A 16,961-nucleotide genomic window follows, 5' to 3' on the forward strand; every position below is an offset into this window, starting at 1 on the left:
AGGCTGAACACTAGCCTCAGAGTGGGGTCCCACACACACACACACACACACACACACACACACACACACGCATACACATCGTTAAAAAAGCCTCACTAACCTCGGCACTTTGTTCATTTATAATTCTTTGTTTCCATTTAATTACTGGGAAAGTTTTTGATTAGGAGGTTCTGTTCAAATGAGACTGTATGACCTTGTTTTCTATAAAAAAAAACAACCAACAACAAGTGTTTGGGTATGAATTTAAGTGCCCTGGGTATATTTGCATATTAACTTTTTGCGTAAGTGAAGTTGCGCATGTGTGTGTGTGTGTGTGTTTGTCTCCCTATGTTTGTCTCCTTGTATTTGTTTGTGTGTAAATATCACTCCAAGTCCTCGGGTCCTCTCTGTCAGAGTCTGGAGCTTTTCACACTCTGTTGTCGTCTTGCAGCGCTCCTTCGCCATCCTCCACCTCCTCCCGTATCCTCCTCCCCCCCCCCCCCCCCCCCTCCCCGAGGCTTTCAGCCCCAGCTGGAGAGCCGGAGATCAGGCCGAGCCATGGGGAACGCCCCCCGAGGAGCTGCGAGGTGGACCTGGGTTCAGCTGGGGCAAACACTGCTAAATGCCCCGGGACGGCTTACATCCGACAGGTTGGGTCAGAGGAGAAAGGGAGGTGGTGAGAGCGTGTGTGTGTGTGTGTGTGTGTGTGTGTGTGTTCAGAGGATAGGCTGGAGGGAGCCTTGTAGCATGGCATGCCAATGTAGGTCACTCATGACAGACCAGATGGAAGATTGATGTGTAAATATGAGGGGGAAAAGCCTAAATTAGCAGCGTTGTGTTCTGAAAATAAATACCACAGGGTTATGCTTCCAGTGGCTCGCCCTCATATCATATTGTATTCCTTCTGATTTGAGAATACATGTGTGCATTATTCACGCAATCGATGACCTGTGCGGGGGTGTTTCAGTAGTTAACAGGGCGGAGGAGCACCGGGAGGAGGAGCTCTGTGTTAGCAATCCATCAAGCCCAGAGGCCCGCATGTTTGAGAGCTGTCTGAAAAGATAGCACGCTGTATGAGGAGAAAATTAAAATGAGGTGAAGGGAGAGACAGGACAGATGTTTCGAAATGTGCTTGCGCAGCAACAACGCAGGAAATTAATTTGTCCGAAAGGAATTAAAATCTGATAATGGGAAAGAAGAAAAAAAGTGTGAATATTTTTCTTATCATCCCATTACCTTAAGGTAATGTATGTACAGCGGGGAGGAAAAAAAATACCATCAGTACAGATTTCATTTTGCCAAATTTACACTTTGATCTCTAAACACGCGGCTCTCGCGAACGAGATGAAACTATTCAATTTCACACATTTTAACTGCTCGGCGTTGACTTGCTCGCGAAGGAAACCCTGCGTGTGTGTGGGAGCGAGCCAAGGAAGGAAACTTGAGCGTGCTCCGTAATTGAGAACATGACGGGATTAATTCAAATCGCTACATCAGTCGATATTTTGTCAACAAGATTTCGTAACGGGGCTACCGTTCATCACTGGTTCGTACTCGTGAAACAGAAAGCTAGCTCCTGTTGCCAGGAAACACGGTGCCATTTTTGACGCGACTCCCGCAGCGTGCAGTGTTCCTCGTCGACACGCGGGACGCGATTACGACTCAAAGGATTCGCCGAAGCTGCCGCCGCCGCGGCGTCGTCCCGATAAGCATGGATAAATCTCATGTGCACGACACACTCGACGTGTGTACCGACGTGCGACGATCGCGTGACTGAACGGTCACGTGTATCTTTTCAGACGCACTGAACTGAAATTATCACCTCACTTTTGAGGTTTTATTCATGTTCGTGTTCGGGAAAGTGATTCCATTCACTTTATTTTCTATAGCCTAGAATGTATAATCTGTACACGTGCAACATCCCTGTCCTGGGACCTCACATCGGACCAGGAAAAAAGGAAGAAGCCTTCAGGAGAGCAACAGAGGAGGATCCCTCTCCCCGGATGGACAGAAGCAAAAGATGTCATGTGACCAGAATGAGCAGCGTAGCAAAGTTACAGCACATTACATGAATGGAAGACATGAAGATGAAGAGACAGCAGTGTTATTAGTGCGCAGTGAGTTAGTCCTGCTGGAAGGATGCCAAAGTCGTTTTCCAATTGAATTGTGACTGCGGCGCAAAACCAGGACAAACAACGTAAAGGTGGTTACAGCTAAAGAAACTGTTTCGTTCATTTGAAACTAACTTCATCAGATGGAGCCGTGTGGAGGTCAGTAGCGAGTTCCCCCTCGAAGAAGCAGGGTGCGCTCTGATAGGACCGGAACAACGGACCCAGATTATCTCCCAAAAATGACCACCCGAACACCCCGACTGGCATCTGCAACACAGAACACATAGACAACAACACAAAACATATAGACAACACAGAACACACAGACAACAACACAGAACACACAGACGACAACACAGAACACATAGAAGACAACACAGAACACACAGACGACAACACAGAACACATAGACGACAACACAGAACACATAGAAGACAACACAGAACACATAGAAAACGACAGAGAACACACAGACAACAACACAGAACACATAGAAAACGACAGAGAACACACAGACAACAACACAGAACACACAGACCAGCTGCAAAGCCAGCAGTTAAACCATCACTGACATCCTGTCGTGTTTTTTTGTGCTCCAGTATTCTGTTTTTAAAGCTCGTGCTTCGTAAATCCACAGAACATATTTTGTCAAACTATGAAGTTGCTCTCACTGTGGATTTGACTCGTATTGGGATATAAAATGTGTCTGATGATGTGGATGAAAGTGTTCAGCGAACGGCATCCGCGATGTTGTTTCATATTGGTTATGAGATCATCTCCCCGTTCTTCATTCAGGCGGTGGCAGCTTTACAGCTGCTGAGCCACCGCTGGCGGGGTCAGCGCTGCGTCGCTTGAAATTTGAATTTGAGTGACGCCGCACCAAATGGAGTCACTGACACACAGCAGCCACCTGTGTGTGTGTGTGTGTGTGTGTGTGTGTGTGTCGACGTGTGAGGTGGAGGTTACTTACAAAACTCATGACGATTTTAAACTTTTCATAAGCCTCTATGGCTTTATTCCTTTGAAAATGCAAACAAACAAAAGTGTTTATGAGGAACCTGAATGAAGGTTTTTGTCCTCAGTACGAACGACCGCAGTCTGCTGCTTCTCTAAATCACTTTACTTACTTTTCATTTGCTGCAGAGCACACAGAGAGGCAGACAAAGACGGCCTGATTAAAACGTGCAGCAGGATGCTGGTGGATGTGACTCTGTGTTGGTGGAGAGCAGGTGAGGCAGAGCCCAACACAAAGCTCTTGACAATCATTTTTCTTCTCTTCTAAAAAAAAACATACCTTTTTTTTTTTGTTGCCATAATTGTGAATGCAATTATTTCAAAACAAGTTGAATCACTTAGCACATATTATCTTCTCCAACAACAATACGCCACATCAATTTCGGACATTTTTTGTTTGACGTTTTGCATTTGTCTGATTTACTTTGTTCCTCTTTCGGAATCGCGGCTACGGCTGTTTAGCATAGAGACTTTAACCCAGCGAGCGCACAAAAAACACAACGGGGACGAGATGAAAGTGCTTTCCACCTTAACTTAAGGCAGCCGTTTAGCATAACTACTCTGCAATAAAAGGCACAATCAGAGCTTTTCAATGGTTTTCAGATCTTTTTGAACAGATGAATGGTAAATATGTGTTAGCGGAAAGATTTGTCTACTTTTTTTTTTCTTCTATCACTGCAACAGAATGATTGTTAAAATTTGTCTCATTTCTCCAGCATAAAACAAACAATGTAAAATCAGCGAGAGCGACGTTCTAAACAACAGACCTCGTGTAAAAGTGACACAATCCAAAGGAACCTTCACAGTTAAGATGAGCTACTGAAGTCAGAGCGACGGGAATAAAATGAAATCGCGAGGTTTTATTTCAGTTCGGAGCCGAAAGACCCGACAACAAAATCAAGCGGCAACTCAAATCATTTGCTCTTAACTCATTTTCCATCGAGCATCCCGGCGCACGGCGGCATCGGGGCACAGTCAACTGAAATTGCTCTGGCCGAAATAAACGTGTTATATGGAGACTTTTAATAAAAAATGCAAAGACCATAAAACGCAGCTCAATATTGATGGCTGGAAATGAAAAATATCAGATGTCTCGATGGCTGCAGGCACCGCTGCAGATCCGTGGCAACATCTCTCCTCCGCATTGCTTTTCTTCATCACTCTCATTGCGCCTTTCTTTTTTCCGTTTCTTTTCAGCAGTAATGAGTGTTGGGATTCCGTCCCAATCAGGTTGCAGGTGACAAAGAAAGGTCTGCGTGTCCACTGTGACCCCCCTCTCTGGCCTTCGTGACATCAGAAGACCGATGCTTTCAAACTTCAACCAGGCCTTCACCTCGCCTTCCCCGCGGTGACACACAACAGAGCACTTAGCTTCGAGGTCGGGCGCGCGGCCGCCGGCGGGCTCGACCTCGTTGCGGCCTCCAGCCGGCATCTCCAGAGAGGTGGGAGGAGGGGGGGGGGGGAGGGGGAGACCGTCCTTGGAAGACGGGCAGAGCGTCTCTAACCTAACACCCCTGGACGCTCGCCGAGGCCTCAGACTCACAAGGCTGTCCCTCCTCAAGAGAACCTGTGACACCGCTAAAAGCCGAGGCCTTGACTGGAGGTCAGAGGGAGTGGGAGTCTGGGAAAAAAAAAAAAGAAGAGAAGTCTCGGGGGGTGAGAAAAGAAGCCATGTTACCGCACGAGGGCTAAGAACTAACAAAAGACTCTCTGGTAGAGGTTTGTGATACAATTTCGTTGATGCTGGGCTTGATGTTTCAGCTTGTAGTCAGTAGTCTGCTACTAGTACTAGTGTACTTGTACGTCAGTAGTCTGCTACTCGTACTAGTGTACTTGTACACGTAGGCTGCTGCATAACGCTGCGTGTCAGCCACTTCCTCTTCCACGGCGGTGATATTTACACTCAGACGAGACAGAGAATTGTACCGTTCATGATTCATTATTTCAAAAACTGCAGAGAATGTGCCGTCAAAGTGCTTTCTATCAAATACTGAATATTTAAATTGACCTCGATACTGTAAAATGGAAAGCTGAACAAAAGTTTCAGTCCATTTGATAAAAGATGAAAAAGTATTTCAAATGCTGTTAATCGATTTTGAAAAACATAATGTTATTGAACCCTGTGATGGGGAGATTTGGGGGAATTTTCCATATATGTTAAATTGGATCCTCTAATAAAAACATTCAAAACATTGGAGTCTCTAATTTAACAATTATTTTTGGAAAAGAGCCTCTTGGCTAATTTGGCACATTTAACAGAAATGTTTTTTATGAATGTGCACTCTCCCCTATAAATATTATACAGTATAACACAACATGCTGCTTTATGCAAGACACAAGGTGACTTAACTGTCGCTTCAATTAAAAGATTAAAATGTGTTCTTTTGACTTCTTTTACGAGCGAGTTTTAGCTTTTAAAATAGGAGAAAAGGCTGGTTTTGTGAGCAATAAATGGCAGCCATTGAACAAATATATAGTGTATGGTGTTGTGGAAGCAAGGCGCCTTGATTCAAGTAAATCATAATTATGTATCTATAGTATTACATATTTACATCTAAATGAGCAACAATCAAAGTCAAAAAGGAAAGTATCAAAAGTAGTACTTACTTAACACGTTGAAAACCGTTGAACCAATTTAGTCTCCAGACCTCCTTTTCCCTGTGTTTGAGTCTTTTTAGGAAACTCAAATTAATTCCAATACTTGTGTTTATTGTATGTATTTGTTCAGCAAAGTCTTGGGAAAAAAAAATCACTTTTAAAAGATGTTTTGATCGTAACTATAAATATCCAGCATGTCATGTTATGAGCCAAAACCTGCTTAAAATGCCTCCTGGAGTGGTCAATAAGACACCTTTTTGGAAAGATTAGGACGTAAAGAATCTGAATCTGCAACAAAAATCACAATAAAACAAAGCTTCGGCCTGTTAGGAAGGAGTTTCAGTCAAAAAAAAAGTGTTGTTCGATGCAAAAATTGAAACACAACGGATTTTATGCCAAAAGATTGTCTGAATGGGGCATGCTGGGACTTGGAATTGGCACAGGAGGATTTTCACGCACGGTTTCCAAAAGGTTGCATGAAGTTATTATAATATCATATGATAACTTTATTCAATCAAATCAGACCAAAAAGGACGCAACATAAATCACATTAACATCTCAATGTTTACAGTGGAGCAATATGAATAAGGCCAACCTGATTTAAGTGACTACACCAATCAGCACAAACATAATTTATATGCACATAAACCATCTGCATCAGCTGGGACCTTGGACCACTGAGACGCTTGTCCACTTATGAGAAAAATCTCTCCTCGGAAGATGAGGACACCTGAAAGTGTGCAGGTATGCACTCAGATCTCAGTGATGTGACGCTGGCCGCTGAGCAGCGTCGATGCTGCGGAGAGTCGTCCGTTATCTTGTCACCCTCGCCGCTGCTGGGATTCCATAAAGGGAAGTGGTTAAAATGATAATGAAAACAGGCCGGTCGTCCGACCACTATGAATATAAAAATGTCGGAAAAATCTGCACGACAGTCCCGTGAAAGTGTGGCTGCTAAAGAGGCGTTTATGTATATTAACCCTGTAAAGTAGCCTCTTTAAATTCATGAGAATCAGCAAGTTTACCCTCCTCCCTCCTCCCCCCCTCGCCGACCCATCCACTCATCTCTCTGCACAACAAATAATTTCATCCCTCCTTCACCAGCTCCACAGGTTCACTTTCACTTCAAATGGAAAAGTTTCCCCTACCTCTCTGGAAACTTTCCGTTTGTGTTTCCGGCGTTGGAGATAATGTGCCTTTCGTAAAATAACTCCTGTCATGGGCGGACATTTCATCACAATCTACAAGTGCTCTTAAAAATCCCCACATTTCCGACACAGATGAATCCATGTAATTCACCCGGCATACCTTCGTTTTCTTTTGGGGGGGGCGTTTGCACGGCCCGAGCGATCCGTCCTCCTCTTCTCGTTACCCAGCGGGTGATTTTGGTACTTCTGATGGTGACACATTGTCACCAAGGTCGTGTTTGTCTGTGGACAAGAAATAATGAGATACAACAAGCACAAGAAGAAGAAAAAACAATCAAACAAACATACTATTCTGGCTTCATCCGGCGCCTTCAACAGTGAGCGCTGCCGGAGGCTGCTCTTCTCGCTGCTAATTACGGTGGCATGACATCCGTGTGGGCAGCGGGGTCGTTAATGCTAAGAGACCTGGGGTGCTGTTTTCTTTCCCAGCAGAGCCATGTGTTAATGATACTCGCAAACAAACACTCAAAGCAAAGGACAACTTTTCAAGCGTATGAATAATGCATGACAGCCAACAATCAAGGCATTTAAAACAAAGAATAAAAGGATGACCGGATACTGTGGAGGAGAGATTGAGCTCTGAGCTTTTACGGCGTGTTATAATAGGAGGAAATATGCGAAAACCAACATCCAGCGAAGGTAGGAGTCGTGTGTGTGTGAGTGTGTGTGTTGTGAGGGAGATCTGGGTGACCTTCAGGGAACAGGTGTTGGTGTCAGCATTTACTCTGTCACGGCACATTGAGCAGCATTGTACAAACACACACAGGAGAGGGAGGGGGGAACCGGAGAGAGGGAACGTGTGACGCTGCATCAAAAGGATTTATGGAGGGAGATTCTTATGTGATAAAGACATTAGATGTGGAATACGACACACACACACACACACACACTTCCATCCCTTCTGATGCGTGTAACTCATTTACTCAAATACTGTAATTTTTTTTTTTAAAAGATAATTGAATTTTTTTCAATCTAATGCTATGTTATACTTTAGGTCAGCGTGGTGTGTGTGTGTGTGTGTGTGGGGGACGTAGTATGAAAAGAAGCGCTGTGAATGGTGGGGAGGGGTCCAAGTGAACCGATGCAAAATCAAATGTGTGTTGGGAAACAGGACCACGGTAGGCAGAACCCAAGAGCCTACACAAGATGACATAGTTCGTTGCAAAAAAACAAGGTTTACTCAACAAAAAAAAAATCACTAGATCGAGACGACATCAAAAGACACACCGGCCCAGGACGGAGCGTGGACACAGATCAAATATACAGGGGAAGGAGACACAGGTGGAAACAATGAGGGCGGGGCTTGCAATCACACATGAGGCCAGCACACGAGGGGGGAGGAGTCTGAAACGAGAGACAAGGTGAGTGGCAGCCAACACAACAGAAAACAGACAACACAGCCAACACATTTTTACACCCAGGATGTCTGGGTGTAAAAATGTGTGGATGATACAAAATCAGATTTCCATACTCATTGTTACCAACCAGATTTTTAGTTGTTTTATTATTCTATTTGTTTTATTGCATAGCTTTTGAATATTTTAAATGTTGTGTAAAGTGACTTTGAAAGTGCTATATAAATTATATGCATTATTATTATTATTATTATTATTATTATTATTATTATTAGTGTATATATATTTCCAATCAAACAGCAAGACCTTAAAGAAGATATGACTATTATTTTCCAGATTTAAATTCAACAATAAAAACAATATGAGCTTAGACAATAAAACAAGTTGATGTGACCTCCACCACAGAGAGATTTCTCCTGTAAAACTTTAATTTCAATAACCGTTGATGCAAAAGAGCGTTGATCCTCTCAAGACTCCCCACGTTTACCTTGTGACTCTTTTGGGGGCCCTGACCCTCAGCTTGGGAACCATTGGATTATATTCTAACTACAGATAACCATGCACAGCGTAGTTAAAACCACTACAGCTTCAACAGTAAAATCCTCTTATTGGTAATAATAATCTAATGTATTATCATACATCAGTCACAGGAGCAGAGTTTCAGCAAAATGAGCACTTTTGCTTTAAATACTTTAAGTAAATTTAGCACGTTATTCACCTGTATTTTTACTTGGGTAGGATTTTAAGTGCATGACCTTTTAAAGAATGTGCTTCTTTTCTCCGGAAGGCTTTTTTTTAAAAAACACAATTGCAAGCATTACAAAATCTAAAAAGACACGAGAAAGATTAAGAGGCACAACGTAGACGGTGATTCACTATCATATGAGAACCTGTAAGAGCTGTTGTTCTTTTAGAGCTACCTCTCAGCAACAAGAGAGCTTAAACACAGCAGAAGTCCTTGAATGTAGATTAGCAGGTAATAGAATTCCCCTTCATGTCCTCATTATTTAGCGGGTTGGTTAGGAGGGATGTTTTACAGTCGCTGCACAGGTGGTTTAGAGGTGGAAGGAGCAGAGCATCTGTTGAACCCGCGACAAGGATCGCACGCACCATGCTGCGTCAGACTCAATTGCTTTCAATTTTCCCCCCGAAACATTCGTCTGGACTTTTGTAACAAGCGGATCAATATGGGCAAATAAAGACGGAATACCCGGCGATATCATTCCAGTCAGCCGCCGATAATCTCTCACACAAGCAGAACCGGCTGTGCTTCCAGACGGCACCTGTTCAACGTTTTTATCCATTCTGAGCAAAAAAGAAAATGATTTAGTCTTTAAATTAAGTCGTGTGTGTGTGTGTGTGTTTTTCTGCATGGTTCAAGCGTGGAAATGTGGACACTATAGCGTACTTCATGTGCCTGTGCGCTGTTTCTCATGTCCCGGCCGCTGTATTCGGGAGCCTAATGAGATTTCTGGTCCCACTAATCGCTTCAATTTTTTTATTTTACCCCCCCCCCCTCCCTCATCCCATTGTCAACTGAGGGAAACACACACTCACACAAATCTGTGTTTAAGAACAGATCAAAAGCATCTATAATCTCTAGCTTAGGATGCGGATCTCGGGGAAGAACTGGTGCGCTTCTTCATGCGAGATGCACTTTCCCAAGTTAATTATTGCAGCTGCTAAGACAATGCAACGCCTTAAGCAAGAGAGCAACAGTGGAGGAATAATTAGATGCTTCGGGTCATTTGAGTAGAGCAACTTTAGGTAAAACCCTTTTTTTTTTTTTTTTTTAAGTATCTACCCCAATTAACTAAGTTTGAATTTGGGACAGCCATATTGTTTCCTGAAGTATAAACCATCAGAGAACAGGTGTCAGTACCGGGACGATGGAACCGGCATTATTCCTGCATGCTGGATATAAATTGACAAATCAAAGTGCTGACTGACTTCCAGCAGTTCACCCCACGATCACAACGTTAAGGCTAATGATGTGCTAACGTTTTCTGCTACTCCGGCTAACGCGTATCACCATTACGAGCTCTAAATCCACACAACCACCTTGAAAATAAAGATTTTGACAACAACAATTATTACCACGTGACTCAACATCAGCTCAGCAGAAACGAACATGTAGACCAGCTCTTAGTGCTGATTGCAGATATATTAACCAGAGGTTTGTCTACGTTCAAGGAGGGTGAAGGTAACGAAACAACAAGAGAACAGACATTGAAATCATTTTAACGACTCCGTTGGGAATTAGGTTGCACCTGAACACGTTTTTTAGAATAAGCTCGACAGCGTAACACATTCTGAGAAGCTACAGTTTCACTGAATACATTTAACATCACAATTAAAAATGCATTTATTGACTGTTGCAATCACGCTGCTTGCCGCAGCTGCACACGCTGAGCAGCAAAGGGAAGACGGAATAAGGCAGAGGGAACGAGATGAAAGCAACGTCGAGTTTCTGAAAACGTTTCAGTTTTTCCTCGTTCCTCTCTTCCTTTTTTTTCCTCCGCTGTATTTTTTTTCCCCAGAAGAACATGAGATTCAGCAAACAACAACTGCTGTGAGCAAACAAAGCAAACAAACGGCACAGTCAGTCGTCACTGTAACTTAGCGGTGATGGATGACGCCGCCGCCCCGAAAACACGGTAACAAATATTCTCTGTTGTTGTAAATGCTGCGCTTGCAAAATGAGAGGAAACTATCTTCCGGAAGCCTGACTGACACTCGAAACAAGCTGCAGACTATTCATCTCGTTTTAACATCCCACATTACATGCGCTTCATTATCTGCAGAGAACACAGCAGTCAAATGAATAACTCAATACGTCTTCTCCTTTCTATCTGATAGGGGAAAGAGCGTCTTGTGACGGATGTATTTAAACACTATTCACATAATTACCTCCTACTTTGGTCAGAAAAAAACACTATGAAGTAGATCTATAACACCTGGCCAACCCTCCCAAACAAGAGTGTGTGATCAAAAATAGTCACAGGGGAGATCTAAAAAAAAAAAAAAAGGAATTAAACAACTGAAACGCTCGCAGCAGCTCCTGTTGCAAATAAAAGTCTTCTGCATCCCTTAAATCAATATACGGCCGGGCAGGAAACCTGCGCCATGTGCTTCTGATGGGCACCTGCCCCTCTGAGCGCCTCCGTTAGCATGTGTGCATCACCCCGTATTAAGCACCCGTGTCTCCTAAATGCCAGTGTTTGTCGCCTCTGAAGTGTCTCAATTACCGGCGATGCTATCGGGAGCCTGAGTGAGCCGGCGTGGGGCGGAGGTTGCGGGGCGTTTGTTAAGTGGGCCTTTGTCGTCGAGTTTCAGGGTTAATGCGAAGCGCGGGCTAATCCACTGGCCACTCAATAGCTTTAACAGCGCATGAAATCTCTTTTGTTAGTAAACCCTGTGCTTCGGGCCATATCTGAAATTGATCACTGCTCCCGCTCTCCCTTCCTCTCGCCACGGCGCTTCTGGAGGAAGGAGTATCGACAGACGTCCGCGTGAAGGGAAACAGGGACTGATAGAGGCTGATGGGAGGAGGTCATAGAGGCAGAACAGAGTGGGAGCACCACTAAGGGAGGGAGGGATGTCTGTCGTATGCACTGCTTTTCTCTGATGGCTGTGAATTCAAAATCTTTTTGCTCAGTCGCTTAAACAAAACAAGCAAACTGAGAATGTGACCTTGCTTTGGCCATTTGTCACCATTTTTCTGGCCTTTATTATATATTTTAAATTATGTATTGATTAAAGGGCCACTCCAGCAATTTATTGTTTTACTGTTCCAATTAAATAACTCACAAGAGACGGATTAAAAAAGAAAAGTGATGCCGTGGAGGCTGACACATCATGACTTTTAGTTCCGTTTGGGCTGAGCTCCGACACCACTGGATCCTACAACTCCCAACATGACATTCAACCCATAGCTTTCTTTCATTAGACCCTCCCTGATCTGGCAAATGCTGATACATTACTTTATTTTTATATATATATATATATATATATATATATATATATATATATATATATATATATATATATATTAAGGCAAATGTATCCTCAAAGTCAAAGCTGAGAAGCCCAAAAACACCAACAACATCATTGAGTTGATTCTTTTTCAAATTTGAGACGTTCCTCCAGAGCTAAGTTACACAACACTGACGCAGTCGAACACCTTGTGACAATACAGTGCGTTTCCTGTGAAGAATTGATGGGGCGCCCCTTTAAATCGGACCCGTAATGGACGCATTAGTTGCATCGTAATCACTTCTTGCAGCGCTTCACTTTATTATTCGTGCTTCAATGGCACTGACAACAAAGCCTCATTGAGATTTTATTGGAATGATATCCTGTTGCCAAAAACAGTGGAGAGTTGCAAACATGCACCCCGCCGTAGAAGCAAATATTGAGACAGATGTTAGTTTGACGGTTGCCCGGATTATCCATAGTGTCAGTGCTGCTGACATACGCAGGATTTGGCATTCAGAATGTCCAAAATGTCCATCAGAAATCCATGAGCACTCCAACTTCCTGCTTTCACTGTAATTGCTTTATCGCAGCGGCTGCCAAGATTTAGAAGAAGAAAAAAAAAAACTCACCACATTTGTATTCTCCTTCTTTATGTGTGTGTGCGCCGAGTGTAGCACGAGCAAATACGTAGATTTTTATGCATTCCCTTCACCTCTTGCTCGCGTAAAAGTAAGATGTATTGTTTTAAGAGGAGAAAACAGGTGCGGGGAGGCCTGCTTGTTCGCAACAGCACGGCAACACAGATGCCAGAGCGAAGCGGAGTGAGCGTTCGTATTGAGTGCTCAGTCGCTCCGTCATGATTCTCAGACTGTGGAAGGATGGATCGTGAGCTGGGAATGAACACATGTGTGGGATGCAATACTCTTTCCCTTCACTCAGTTGAACCCTTCAACTGGAAAATGGTGGACTAATAGCATTAAGAAATCAAAATGACAAATGCAAGGTTGAATATTCACAATGCCCAGGGCGGCCATACAATATTAACTCTTTGGGACGTTTGCTGAGCTGAAATATGGATTTCTTTTTTCTTTTTTCAAGGACATAGTGTTCCAAAGAAGTCCCAAATATATCATTAAAAAAGTTGCACCAAAAACCTGTGCATAGTATTACGCATACATCGAACTCATAAGGTGTTTGTGGCATGAAAAATAAATAAATGCTGCAATTATTTCCTCCCCGGAAACCAACCATTACACCCATCAGAGCACTATCAGTCGGTGCTTTTATTGTGCCTGTTTGACAAGGGACAATCCTCTAAGTGATAAGTCAGCAGGCCTTCACACTGAGCCTGTCGATTCCTACGTTTATGTGTCGTTATGTACATTGCTCTGCACCACTTTGATGCCATATTTTGTTCCCAGATCACAGCTTTTATTTTTCTCCCTCATTCTCAGTCTATTTGATATTTTGCCAGTGACTACGGAGGCAAATCCAACAGATGTTTCCAAGGCCACTGGAGTGAAACCAGCAAACACTCATTTGATTGTGTGTTTTTTTTTGTGTGTGTGTTTTTTGGCAGCAATCACGACTTTTCGTGCCCAAAGAGCACCACAGGAAAAGAAAAAAAAAACCTACTTTTTCTCGCCATAAGTGATGGGGGTAAGAATTATAAAGTCAAAATATAAAGTTATGGTGCGGTGGTGCGTGCTCCCGGTGTGAAAAACACGAAAAATCAGCAATCTGTGAGCTGTGAGTGACTGACAGCTGATGGGTTTGTGTCAAAGAGCTCAGCGTCTCTGAAGCATTTCCGTGTACATGTGTCTGTCCCCTCAGCGCCAATCGGCCATGTTTCTGACTATGATCAATCAGCATCAGTGTCTTTAGCTGGAGCCGTGCCTCACCCCTCTGCTAAAATCTCTACACGCCTCTTCCGCAGCACCTTGTGATCAACGGTCGCCTCCGGGGTGGGGGGGATGCGATGCGTTGGGGGAACAGCTGCATGCCTCTGTGACACATGACAAGAGTTCAGCTCTGATCCGTTTCCTGTAAAGAATCGCTCGCTGCAGAAAACGCAGCTGCGTCGCACAGGTTCGCGGCTCGATCGCTGCGATCCGTCTCCCCCGTCTGGCTTCTTTTCCTCGGAGCAGGAAGAGATGGAGACGTCTTCTCGCTCACACACACACACACACTACATTTATTTATTTAATTCTTTAATGAGCTGACCTTAACGAGCGCTGACAGCGCGTCTGGCGTCTAGGCCTCCTCATCACTGTCACCGGAACGACCTCCTCCCAAGTGACAAACGCGTGTCTAAATGGGGATGTGAGAGGCTGCTGGGCTATGTTTAACTAGCAGGGCACCTACAGAGGCAGCCTTGTCTGAGAGGTTGACTTCACATTTTCAATACTGCCTCTCAATTGTTCTTTTTTTTTTCCTCCCTCCCTTTCCTGGTGCTTGATTGTGGAGAGATTTGGGGTATGAGATGAAAGCCATGTTGTCAAACTGTCGGTTTCTCTGCTTGACACACACTTGGAAGTTGAGAAGGTGCCATTGGAGGAGGAAGAGGAGGAGGAGGGGGGGGGGATCTTGTGATGTTACAGACAATTGCTCTGCTCCAGTTCCCTGTGTCATCTATCCTGCTGATTATAAAGACAGTGTGACCTGCCTCTGCTTCCACTGAGAGACGTAGAGGACTTGATATGTGTTTGCCCCGCCTTTCACAACAGTTACGCAGGAACTGGAAGGAAAACTATGTTGATATACTGAGCGAAACAGATATTTTTCAAGTAGAACCACTCCAGCCTCTCTCGTTTTTGGCCTCGTGAATCTCCCCGTGTGGTAACAGATGAGGCCGGTGTGGCGGAGGACTAGTGATAGACTGTTTCTGTCAGAGTTACCTTCGCGGAGGAATAATGACGCCTCCTGCTAGAATTAGACTGATGAAACCATTAATTCTGTAAACACAAATTGCACTGAACTTTTCAAATCCCCAACAAACTACGATGGCAAACACTAATGAACAATTTATCTCAATGAATTCATTTGTTTCTCATTAGTCAGCACTGCAGTCATTGTTGGGGTTCTGCATGTGCATTGTGTGCAAGTCTCTCCCCCGAGTACTTGCAGAAACTGGCCACATTTCCCCTCTCTGCTTTTATCAGCATTTCTGTTTGGTAAAATGTGAGTGCTGCTCAACTCGGCCTGCAAATGACTAACAAGGACCGTGTTCCAGTAATTCAAATGTTTTGTTAGACTTTGCATTAGCGACTGAAGCCTTTTTCGAGTGTTTAAAGCACAGAAAAGCTGCACACTCTGTGATGTACGAAAATATATTAATTGAACTGTAGTTCGGAAAGAACAACTTTTTTCATCGAGGGTGAAAAACATAAGAATAGAAGAAGAGCAGGAAGTCCTATCAACACAATATAGAAGGCTGGTCAAAGCGTCAGCCATTTTCATGCTGTTGCCATTGCAGCCGTTGTAGCGGGCTAACGTCTGTATGAATTAAACCAAGCTACGGCAAGTTGCAAAGTTTAGTAGTAACGACTAAAACATGCTGCTGTGGACTAGTAATATTATGAAGTGGAGAAAAAGCAAAGTAATGCAAACAAGTAACTACTCCATGCTTCTTCTACCACACACCAGAGTAGCATTAAAGCAGTAATAAATGGTTGATCTGGCAAGCTAGCTAGCTAGCATACTGCTGGCATGCTTACTAATTCTGCTATCATCTTATTTTAAATTATATGAGAACATTTGTATCACTCTAAATGAAGCTACAGCTGTTTAGCTTAGCTTATTACAAAGACTAGAAACAGCATGTCCGGCTCAGTCCAAAAATAATAAAAACCCCTTCCAGTTCCTCTTAAACTCACTAATCAACACGTCCGTTTAATCCTCACAAAAAGGGCTCTTTTTGTGCTGTGTGCTGTGTATGTATGTGTTTATAAAATGTATGGGCATAATCAAAACTACCGATCCACATTTAGTTTTAATAGTGGGTTTGTCTGTCTAACTTTGTTTTGTTTTTCTTTCTTCACACAATAGTGGAGAAACAAAGACAACTGCTACAAGTTTTAACCTGACGAAACACATTTTAAGGGGCAGCAACAGAACAGAAGCTCAAAGCCTTCTCTTATATGACTTCCTTCTGTTTTTGCAGCTCCAACACCAACCAACAATGGGGGTGACGAGGTCTGTGCTGTTTGTCTCTCAGGTCTCTTTCTCTTCTTTTTTTTTTAACTCCACCATCTGGTCACAGCAACAGAAGCTGGATAATACTTGTGCTGTTCCTCTTAACGTCACATAGATACACGTGCACATGTGTGTGATGATGTGAAGACACCATCCTCAATCAGCAGATGGTCTCTATCGAGACAAAACTCCCACTAGCTAACTGTTTCCTTCTTCCTCCGTTACCTCTCTCCCTCCGGTCTCTGATGCACTTTTCTGTAAGTTAAAAATGATCAAATTGAATTAAATGCTACTCATAATGGTATGCATGACAAATCCTTTGCATTAAAACAAGTAAAGTCAAAGATATATGCACACATGCATGACAGTGGCGACAATAACTCACAAGTCTCATTCAGCAGCTCTTCTGGAGCTCTCTATGAGAGTGAATGTCATGAAAATCAAAAAGGTTTCTCTCTTCTGAGCAAATAAAATGAACATTTAACCTTTTGAAAACCGTCCAAGAAAATCCTCCCACACCAATT

This window comes from Clinocottus analis, unplaced genomic scaffold, assembly GCF_023055335.1.
Source record: "Clinocottus analis isolate CAN_PGR_092001 unplaced genomic scaffold, fCliAna1.0.p SCAF_4, whole genome shotgun sequence".
Lineage (NCBI taxonomy): Eukaryota > Metazoa > Chordata > Actinopteri > Perciformes > Cottidae > Clinocottus > Clinocottus analis.